The following is a 12,394-nucleotide window of genomic DNA, read 5'->3' as shown; positions in this document are numbered from 1 at the left end:
TATATATATATATATATATATATATATATTTATATTGTGTGTACGTGTGTGTGTATTTAGACAGTTGGCAAATATAAATCAATTAATCAGTTCTAGCAATCTGTCATGCAGCACACTAGCTATTGGGAATGACTTTGCATAACACTTCTCCTTTTGGTAATACTACTGTTTCTCAGTTTCACACGTTTCATATCAAGGTTAATGGATATTACTGCTTATGTATTAGAAAAATGGTATTTTGTAACTAATCAAAATGCAAGGTTACTATCCCATTCTGTGTATGCTCTAAACAATAGTATGAACAGTATGTCTGTCTGTCTTCTTTGACTGTGGGTAAATGCCTCTTTGCTTCTTAACGTGTGTCCCCAAAGACTGAGTTCCTGCTTTCACATCACTGTTGTCTGCTCCCAAAGAACTCCTTTTCACTATGTTACCAGTGTGCCACAGGAAAGCAAAGCAGCTCTAATTTTCAAATCTGTATAATGACGAGTTTGCATAATTGTTAACTGGGTGTTATAGTCAAATCCCTTTCTGAACTTATACATGTAAATAGCTGGTGATCTGAAAATGGGCTAAAACTAAATGCTAAAATTGCAATATTGTTGCATTTTGCAAAAAAAAAAAAACCTTCCACCCAGCTTATAATGTAGAAAAAGCCCCCACTCCAAAATTAAGATGATGTGAGAGACCTTGGAACTTGGGTAGATAACTACCTTGTCTTTGATCATTATGTTGCAATACTGGTCAAGAAATCTTTCCTGGCATAGCCGATTCTAAAGGAAATCTCTTCTATATCCAAAGAAGTCTTATCACTCTATATTCTGCATTGATCAGGCCCATCATCTAATACAATGCCTCCTTTGAGATTTATCTTACTAAGCATATGAAGTAGCTAGAGAGACCCCAAAAGTCTGTGACAGAAAAGATCATGAGCCTAGGGAATCTGAGCTACTCAAGAGAGGTTGGAGACCTTGACCCTGTAATACAGTATCATACAGACTCCTTTCAGGAGATCTATGCTTTGCCCTCTGGCCATTAGGGATCCATCACTAGCAGACCTGTTATTTCTTCACACATGAAACAGTTCACTGAACACTAGAACCAAAGATCTGAGCTTGATCCAGCAACTAAACAAATCACAGTGGAGGGACCTATTTTTCATACAACTACTCCTTCTCTGGAACAGACTTCCTTTCCAGATCAAGCAGTATGACACACTATCTTCCTTTAAGAAAATATTAGACAGTTGGATGCGTATTCATAAATTCACCCCCAATATAACTGACCTATTGCTCCTTGAAAAAGGAAGTAAGGTCTAAAGGTGGGTACTGACCAGGTGTAACTGGCCACATGATGCAGTTGCCTTATACATGCTATGATTCTACGATAAAGCAGTTTAAAGTGATTATACAGCTAGTGACATAGATTCATAACATGCCAAGTAAGAAATGGCAGGTAGAACTGTAAGGCTTATATTAATCTGCTGTCAAAATGTGAAAACCCATTTGCTTCATGCTGATGCACTGTAAAAGGTTTAAGTATGCAGGGCATTCTAAAAACAAACAGTATGGATGCTTGCCATGATCCAGTTAACTTATAAGATGAATGCTGAGTCATCTGATACTTACAATAAACTGTGAGTGGTACGATTTCACTTTTTTCACTGTTGACCGAATTATTGGCAGCACAGCTGTACTCCCCAGAATCTCTGGGAGTTATAAAATATATTGATAGCACATTGGTTCTAGTATTACATTCATATCGACCAGTACATGTCATAGGCTGATTATTCTTATACCAGAGGAATACTGGGTCACTCCCTTCAGCAATGGTACACTCCATGGTGACATTATCTTCTTCCTTTGGAAATGCTGGATTGATTGTGAGAACTGGTTTAGAAACAGGAACTGCAAAATAATAACACACATTTTATTAGTGGTACTGGAATCCTAGGACAGTCTATGTAGGGTTGTTTCTGCTTCCCACACAGAGATATCATATCAAAATTTGCAGTAAACAATTCTAACATAAAAGTATGTTTTTCACTTGTAAGTACAGTCTTTGTTTTTTATGCAGCAGCAAAATTGCCAAAAAAAAAACCAGTTTTTGTGACATAAAACAGCATATTTTCACTTATAAGTATGGTCTTTGATTTTTTTATACAGTAGAGAAAACAGAAAGCTCGCCGAGGCAACATAATTCCCCAGAATGATTTACAAACTGTGCTGGAAGCCAGATTCAAGCAGATGATGAGGATCTCAGCAAAGAAAAATAATATTCTTGAACTGATCCTCATAAATGTAGAATGGGTTTGGGATAAAAGTAATGGAGACAACAGTAATCAAAGTAAAGTGTGATGTCTAATCTTTCCGGCACACATGAGAACAACAACACGGATGGATATCTGAGAACTGCAGGAGAGGGTACATGCCCCATTTCATGGATGCTGACTGACAGGTTAAGGAAATAATGAATGTGCAGAACCTATGAGATTTATTAACAAAGAGCACAGGGAATACATACATGTATGAACAGTAGAAGCCATTTTGGGACTACAGTACAGCCAGAATGTTTTGATTTGCAAGAATGACGTCAAAATAAAGATATACAAGAAAAAAGTGGAAACAGTAAAATTAAGAAGGTATACACAACGATAAAGGAGCAGGTAGTTAAAGACTATCTGTCAGTCCAAGGCACTCTCAAAAGTAAGCTAATTATTTTGTCCCAAACAGATTTTTGGCACTGTCAAGTACAATAACAGCATATATAAACCTTTCTGCATAAATTAAGTGAATGTGACATGTCAACCATAGCCTGACAAGTTACAGTATGTGCAATATGAACACTTCTGATTACAACTAAACCAATAACTGCCTAAATGACTAAAGGTCATAGAAACTTAGCTTAAAGATTCTAATCTAATTCTAAATGACAAGACAAAAGTCATGCAGTTCACCTCCAGAATCAATTATAATGCCAAACTAAGTTCTCCCTTTATCTCCTCAGACAGTACCTACATTGCAACTGTCTTTCACAGACGTCTCCTTGGACTCATTATTGACTAGAAATTTGATCTTCACACTCGGCTAAGGACTAAAAAGAACATTAAAAACTAGTCTTCTCTGCAGATCCAATCCTTAATTTACCTTCTCCACCAAGAAATACATATCTTCTGCTCTCCTACTGCCTACTCTCTCCTGTGTAGCAACCACTCCCACCAACCTTCATTCTACCAAACTCTTTAAACTAAAACAGGCTTAACAATATAATTACTAAGTTTGCCACTATCTCTTCCACCTGGGCCAGTCACTGCAATTCATCGAAACACAGTAATTGGCTTGAATTCGTAAACTTAAATCATCGAAAACAAGCTCACAAAATCCTACACATTTCTGATAAATGTCCCTCACCAGCATCACACCCGTCCTGATATTCTATTTCCTGTGCTCTCAGATCCTCAGGCAAATGTTTTGCCAGGACAACCCTGGCCAGTAACTCACATAGTGATGCTCTGTATCCCTGCTACATAGCCAAACAGTGGAACTCCCTTCCATTATTTCTTTGTGAAATTTCAAACTCCCTCCCAGTTAAAACACAACTAAAATCTAACTTCTTCATCAGAAGAATATATCACTGCTCACCCCCACCAGGTAAACTTTCTCTTATACATTCAAATTATACTCATTTCCTCCTCTCAACCTTTTTGTTACCTCTATTTCTACTGCAAGTAGCCTCACTAACATTTTTTTTGTTTACTTTCATTTCCTTACCTTTCTACTGACCTCTTCCTGTTCTTCTCTAATTTTATTTTCTCATATTATGTCACCATTCTGTCCTGTTTACTCATTCTACTAATATCCATTTCCAAACTACTTGTTTATTATTACATATGTGCTATATTGCACCTAACATATTTTCTCTAAGGATTATAGCATAACATTTCTATAACCTGAGCTAATTAGATCATTTCCAAAACTATAATTTAATGTTACCAGCACTTTCAATTCATTTTCTATACATGGAAAGTGGAAGCAAATTTTCTACATCTCCATTTTCATCTCTAATATGTTCATACTCTGTTATACTGCATATATATGTGTTGTATTTCTACAAAGAATTTCTCTATGTAGTCAGCAGTCAGTGTATAATTGTCCTCTGTTCTTTCAGTATTTTGACTACGAAGAAAACTAGAACCGGAACAGTCACGACTATAGAACAAAATGTAAACCACACTGTTCACAGCAACCACATGGAAGTATGCACAGGCACCAATGTAATGGAATCCGTTTAATGAATAAATGCAATAAATACACGAGGTTCAGCGCTTTCATCTACATTTACGTAGACTTCATCAGAACAATTCATAATGTTTCAGAATCAACTTATATAGCCCCAGCAACTAATCCGCTGTAACATTTCCTTTACCATCAATTAATTAATAAACTATTTAAAGTGCACTGTGCTTAAAAACCTGACGAGCCTGTATTACTATAACCATTCAAATACAAAAATGTATACAATAAGTGAAGTTAATAAAATTAATAAAATTCATTAAAAACCAGTAACTATGCTGTTAAAAAATGTATATATAGTTGTGTATATAGTTGAAAATATGCCTGTGTGAAAAATGTACCTATATAAAAATATGTATAAAGAAATGTGTAAAGAATGTATATGTGTACATACAAAATGCTTTTAAACATAATTTTCCAAAATGGGTTTAATAGAAATATTGTCATTTAAACCGGGATACATAGAGGCATTTAATTTGATCTGCCACTTAGCTTTTCTTTCTCCCAGTTTTTTCTTAATAGATCCTCCTCTAGGATTATGATGAACTATTTCTAATATACCAAAATGAAAAAGATCACAACTGTCACTACCACTAAGGTGTCTCCATAACGCATTCTTCTCATCTTTTTTTCTAATGCAATAATAATGGTCATAAATTCTATTTCTGAGACATCTATCCATTTTTCCTACATATAAACAGGGACATTTCGTACATTTTGCTAAATACACTATGTGGGAAGTTCTACAATTACCTTTTTGAAAGACTATTTCAGTCCTATTTGTATCTTCTAAAACTAAAGACAATACCTTTATTATATAGGTACACTGCCATATGCCATGGTTGGAAACACCGTAAACACAGGTACTGTACTTAACGCCAACAGTAATGAAGGGCGTTTCAAACGTTATAATTTGAACTGTTTTTTAACTAACAATATGGACTTCAGCCATGAATTAAAGGTGAACAATACACATAGCGATAGAGGTGAAAACCTCGACAACAATAGAACACTAAAAGATCTGATACATGTGTTTGGCAAAAAGTTAAAGGAACTCAAGAGTTTGCAGATGGACAATACTTACTTAAAACAGCATTTAGACATGAGTATAGTACCTATGGGGTTCAGATTCTTTAAGTACCCTATGGGAGTGGATTTAGATTAGGCCAATATTACTGAGTGTACTAATATGTTTGACAGTTTTGGTTTTACTTTTATGAAGTTTATTATTTCTTGCAACGATAGGAAAATTTGCAGTTTACTGTATGAACTTGAAGAACTGGACACTATTATTACAAATGACTTGCTGTTTGATGAATACGAAATGTTTTTCAATACTCAATTTACATGGGTGGAAAACCAGTTAAAGAAACAGTACAATAGGAAATGTAGAAAGATGAGAAGGGACAAACAACAATATGAGAAGAAAGAGGCATATAGGTGGGTTAACCATAGAGTGGAAAATAAACACAAAAAATGGAAAGACGATATGTTTAATGATTTTGACAATAAGAAATGTGATAATTACAACTTTGAGAGACAGGGTAGTAGATGTTACGACTCAGATTTTTTAGAGGAGGACACAAGGTGGAGACACATAGACAAAAGACAGAGCAAAACGCAGGAAAACTGGAAAAGGAACAAATGGGGAAAACAACAGGTGCACAAAGGGGGAAACAGATGGAGAAGGAACTGAGTATTATGAAACACAGTGACACACATTATAGTTTAGGGGAATTTAGTATTTTTAATTATACCCAATTAGATCTTAGAGAAGAACATTTTTATTTATTTTCAAAGGGGATGAAATTTGTGCCCAATAGACCGATTAATATAGTTGAGTATATAGTAGATTTTAAAAAATATTTAAGAAAATTAAATCTCACTATACATTTTGAAAGAAAAGGAAAAGGGTTGTGCAATGAGTTCAAAAAGAGAAGCATATTTACCCCCCCTTGAATAACACTTTGACAATATTTGAGAAGCTTGTAATAGACGAAATGTATGAGTACGCTAATTATTGTAAAAACACTAAAATGAAGTACAACTTAAGTTAGAGTGAATACAATACATTGAAGGAATTACAAAAGAATTGAAATTTACAAATAATGAAACCTGACAAAGGGGGAGGGGTTGTTATTTATGATGCAGCTGAATACAGTAAAAAAAACAATTGTATTTTACTAAATTCTGGAAATTATGAAATTTCTTCCATAAATGAAGTTAATATTGGGTACCACAAAATTTACATTTATTTAGAAGAACTATTGCTAGACGAAAGAATTGATATGGACCTATATAATTTTTTAAAAGTTGATTTCCCTATTATTAGTACCATTGTTGGGATCCCCAAGGTACATAAAAATGTCACCGATCCACCCATTCGGCCCATCATATCAGGAAACAAGTCAAAAACCTTTCCCTTTGGATCAGTTATCGACAAATGGTTAAAGCCTGTATATAATAAAATAATACACATACTTATTGATTCATGGGACTTTTTAAAAAGGCTTACACCTGAACTGATAAGTCCAGAGATGTATATGGTCACTATTGACGTAGTGGACCTTTTCTCAAGTATTCCTCAGGATGAAGGGATGAGAAGATTTAATAGTAGTATAGATAAATATAGTATATTAGGATGGGACAAAAAATCTTTAATTATGGAATTTATGGAAATGTTGCTAACCCACAATTACGTATTGTTTGAGGGTGAATATTATAGGCAAAGCAAAGGGGTAGCCATGGGCACGGCTTGCGCCCCTATATTTGCGAATTTATTCCTACTTGATTGGGAAATGGAATTCATTTTACAAACAAAATGGAATGACTATATTACTTGTTACATGCGATTTTTGGGCGATATTTTTAAATTGGAAGGGTGGTGTGAGTAAACTACTTGAATTTAAAGAATATTTGAACGCTATCAGTGTCTATCTGAAATTCACTTTCAGTATTGAATCAGAGTCCATTTCATATTTGGATATGTGTATTAGAGTGGACAACAGAAAATCTATATCTAAAATACACAGGAAGAGTATGTTTAGCAACTCTTATTTACAATTTTCCAGTTGTCATCCATACACTCAAAAAAGAAGTATAATAAAAGGTCAATATATAAGAGCAGCAAGGATGACATCTCAATATTCTGATTTAATAACTGAATTAAACTTTATTGGTAATATGTTTATAACCTGGGGGTATCCCGTTAATTTGATTGACGAGTTGAAAGGGTATGTGATCAAGAATTGGGGTACTAAGCACAAACCTATTTTAGGTACTGGTACAACTGAACTGAGAGAGGTGGTGAAGGAGGATAATAAGGAACACAATCAATACACTGGGGCATGTGTATTTCAGTAGTCGCCTTTCACTAATGACATAAGGAAAATTGTGGAGAAAAACCTGGAATATTATGAGAACTGATAGTAGTATATACAATATTGTGGGTAAACAACCTTTATTTGTGTTTAGAAATGGGTTCAATTTGAAATACGAATCTGAGATGAAAACAAGGTATAAGTATAGTATGAACAACAAGATAGGTACCAATAGATGTGTTTTTTGTAACCAGTGTACCTATATAATAAAGGTATTGTCTTTAGTTTTAGAAGATACAAATAGGACTGAAATAGTCTTTCAAAAAGGTAATTGTAGAACTTCCCACATAGTGTATTTAACAAAATGTACGAAATGTCCCTGTTTCTATGTGGGAAAAACGGATAGGTGTCTCAGAAATAGAATTTATGACCATTATTATTGCATTAGAAAAAAAGATGAGAAGAATGCGTTATGGAGACACCTTAGTGGTAGTGACAGTTGTGATCTTTTTCATTTTGTATATTAGAAATAGTTCATCATAATCCTAGAGGAGGATCCATTAAGAAAAAACTGGGAGAAAGAGAAGCTAAGTGGTAGATCAAATTAAATGCCAATATGTATCCCGGTTTAAATGACAATATTTCTATTAAACCCATTTTGGAAAATTATGTTTAAAAGCATGTTGTATGTACACATATACATTCTTTACACATTTCTTTATACATATTTTTATATAGGTACATTTTTCACACAGGCATATTTTCAACTATATACACAACTATATATATACATTTTTTAACAGCATAGTTACTGGTTTTTAATGAATTTTATTAATTTTATTAACTTCACTTATTGTATACATTTTTGTATTTGAATGGTTATAGTAATATAGGCTCGTCAGGTTTTTAAGCACAGTGCACTTTAAATAGTTTATTAATTAATTGACGGTAAATGAAATGTTACAGCGGATTGGTTGATTCGGAAACATTATGAATTGTTCTGATGAAGTCTACGTAAATGTAGATAAAAGTGCTCAACCTCGTGTATTTATTGCATTTATTCATTAAACGGATTCCATTACATTGGTGCCTGTGCATACTTCCATGTGGTTGCTGTGAACAGTGTGGTTTACATTTTGTTCTTTCAGTATTTTGGTTAAACTTGTAATTTTATGAAAGCCTGTTGGAGCTTTTCTCCTTGGATGACCACTGAAAAGGGGGTTTGCCAAGTCAGACTTTCCCAGTAAACAAATGCAAATAAAACAGGTAGATGGAACACCAAGCTCTACTATTATCAACAAAACTATAACTGTCAAGCTTGGTTGTTTGCAAGCTATGACGATTAAATCAGAGGTATGTTTGAGATCAGTAAAGGAGACATCTGCTAGTATTGTTGTGGATGTTACCACTGACAGACTACAGATTAGTGATAGCACTGTGCCCAGTTCAAAAACATGCTTGCAGTATAGTCTGCTGTGATTATTTACAAAGTCTGCAAGTTACTAATGCAATTTTTTAAACTATTTTATTTCATGGTGGTAGGGTTAAAACGGTTCTGTAATCAACAGCTTGTAGATGATGAGTTATTTGGGAGGTAGATGAAAAAGATTAAGGATGTCTGTGTGTGTGTGTGTGTGTGTGTGTGTGTGTGTGTGTGTGTGTGTGTGTGTGTGTGTGTGTGTGTGTGTGTGTAAGAGAGAGCGAGAGAAATAGGGTAATCAAAATATCTGGAAAGCAAAAAATTAAAAAACAGGTGAGTCTCAGTGTATACATGCTATAAACAGACACACAGATAGATAGATAGATAGATAGATAGATAGATAGATAGATAGATAGATATTGTGCATGTGTGTGCATTTATTTGATTAGCTAATGGTCTATGCACCATGCAAAACACATTCAGTGTATATCTAACAAACTTAATTAACTTAATTTCAACCACAAAATGAGAGCAGAAAAAAAGGCATACCAGTTGATAAGTGCAGTAAAAAACAAGCTAGGCTGTGTGCTTGTTACTACACACAACATTTTGTGATTTACTCATCCACTGGGCTTGTATCTCATGAAATCCTAGATGTATGGTAATTTTGTTCAGTGCACCTACCAGCGTGTTTTATTGATGATATGTTTAGGATATACACAGGTTAGGTAAAGCTTGTTAATATGCCATGTATGCTGTTGGAAGGGGTGGGATAGGGAAAGTTACCTCATGAATGGTAGAACTACAGTTGAGATTTGTGTGTCGATAATCTGTGATGTATATGATATTACTGATGTCATGCAACTTACTGCTTCATATTCCATTTATTAAATGAGTTTAATTTTTCATTAATGTTGTCTTTTTTAAATGCCACAAAATGTGTTTTTGGAAATAATGCAGATGATGTTACTGTGCTTCTTGAATTCTTTACTAATGCATAGTTTTGTAGATAGCTTTATGCTGAACAATATTAGGTTCCAAATATCCATTTTGGGGCTTGAATTCCCTGCAACTCATACTTTTTATAATGTACTGTGAGATCACAATGTAATGATGTGAGGTATTGCCAGCTATGCCAGGAGAAGTAGGGCAGTGGATGTGTAACATATGCCAGTAAAGCTAGCTGAAGTTTTGTAAAGAATTATGTGTCATTTGTATATCAAACTGATTTATACAGGTGCTTGTATTCAAAATGTATTTGCAAAGTTGCTTGTGTTAAAAAATGTGCCAACAGTGGGTCCTGCTAGACAGAAAAGAAATACACCTATATGTCAGACTGTATTGCAACTGTTGAAATGAATATACTGTAACAGAGGCTACTGGAAAAGAAGAGGTTAATCTCAGTCCAGCTAACTTTGAAAAACAACATAAAATTAAATTACCTCTTTTAGGCCATAAAGATTGTATCTTACAGTTTTGATTGCAGAGACAAAACGTCTATAAAATTCAGGACTAGGAATCCTTTGTATTGTCTTTAGGGGTGAACTAATTGCTACCCTGGAAGGATGGAAGTTTTTGAAATGGTTTTATTGCTTCCAGATGCTATAGCACATCTTAGAAGATCTCTATATGTATGTATTATGACACATATATGATAGATTCTGGTTCAGCTTCTAGTAAAGGGGGTAGTGTGGTAACTAGAGTCATTTGACCAGATATATGTGATGTAATTCTGTAATCCAACACTGAAATTATGTTTTAGTAATAGATAAGACAGAAGTCACAGGGAAGTATGTTTTTGAAACCTGACAAAGAACTAGGGACCACCTTTTGCTTATCTTGCTTTGCTAAGTAAGGGTAAATAGAGTAATTATTTAGATTGTTCAGGAAAATATACAGAGATTAGTTAAGCACTGTTTTTCTGTATCTGTGTTAATCTATCCATCTGTGTTATCATTGATATTTCCTGTGACTGAAACTCTGGTGCTTATTGTAAATAGATATTTAGTATTGTCATGTTCTTTTATTATATATTATTAAATATATTTAAACTTTTCATTGTGGCTGCTCTTTTAGAAAATATTTTAACCTTTGAGAGTACTTATATTTATTTGGTGACACTGTGGCCACTCCCAAAAGCCTTGCTGCATTGGTCAAACACTACAATTTTTATTAGTATTATATTTACTCACTATAATTAGGTACCCTTGTAGGAGCCTTAGAGTAGCTGACGTTGGAATGTACTGGTGGCAGTATCTACCTTATAGTCTGGGCAGAGGGGGAATAGCTGGCAAATCTGTGTCATCCTTCCCCAGGTGTGTGTGTGTGTGTGTGTGTGTGTGTGTGTGTGTGTGTGTGTGTGTGTGTGTGTGTGTGTGTGTGTGTGTGTTTGTGTGAAAATCAAATCTCAAAGAGTGTGTGTGTCAGCTACATGGAGGAGGAACACAGAGCACTGGTTTCACAGAGAGGGTGGTAGAGGACTTGGCTTAGAACACTTGGCTAAGCACTCAACTCTACAGCTGTGTCAGTGGGGTGTCTTATTTGGGGGCCTGGATAGAGAGAGAGGGAAACTCAACTCCAGGATTGTGTGTGTTCCATGTGCACTGTTAAGGGAAATTGTGCTTGTTGCAGAGACCTGCATGTGGAAATACTGTGTGTATCTATATTTGTTCCAAGTGAACCTCCTTCAGTGTCAGTGGTGAGGATTGAGACTCCTTGATCACTAGCCCAGAGAAGGGACGTCACATATTGGTGAGCAGTGGTGTGGATATTAATTAAACGTCTATGGCCTGTAGTCAGATGTCACTGAAGGTGTGTATACTCTCAGCAGCCACAAGGTAAAGATACAGAGTTTCATTTTCACAACAGTTTTATTTATTTTTTGCTAGTTTAGTTTAGTCATGGAAAGCAGACAAAGAAGCCAGCAGAGGATTATCGCAAGCTGACAAAGAACCAGTTGGCCAAGGTGTGTGAAGCCAAAGGACTGGTGCAATGCAATCTGACTAAAGAGAAAATGATTTCAGCCTTAGTTACAGCTGTAGCCCAGATCAGCAACCAGGACGATAGCCAGTCTGGTGATGGGGATTTGCAGCCCTCAGAAACACAGCAGTTCACATTTTCCTTAGAGAACTTAAAAACTCATTGGGAGTTAAAAAGATTTTAACTGGAGGCCAAACTTTTGGAATTAGAATCAGCAGAGAGATGCAGCAGGTGAAACAGATGGAATTAGAATCACTAGAGAGACTGTAGCATTTGTAAGTCAAAGAAAATGAGAGACTGTGGCATTTGGAGGCTGAAGAAAATGAGAAGCAGCATCAACATGAAAGACTCTTCATCAGGTTCATGGAGATGATGTGGTAGGG

The sequence above is a fragment of the Protopterus annectens genome, chromosome 8.part0, assembly GCF_019279795.1.
Source record: "Protopterus annectens isolate FY-2018-M chromosome 8.part0, PAN1.0, whole genome shotgun sequence".
Lineage (NCBI taxonomy): Eukaryota > Metazoa > Chordata > Ceratodontiformes > Protopteridae > Protopterus > Protopterus annectens.
The sequence above is the reverse complement of the archived record's forward strand: the minus strand, read 5'-3'. Positions refer to the sequence as shown.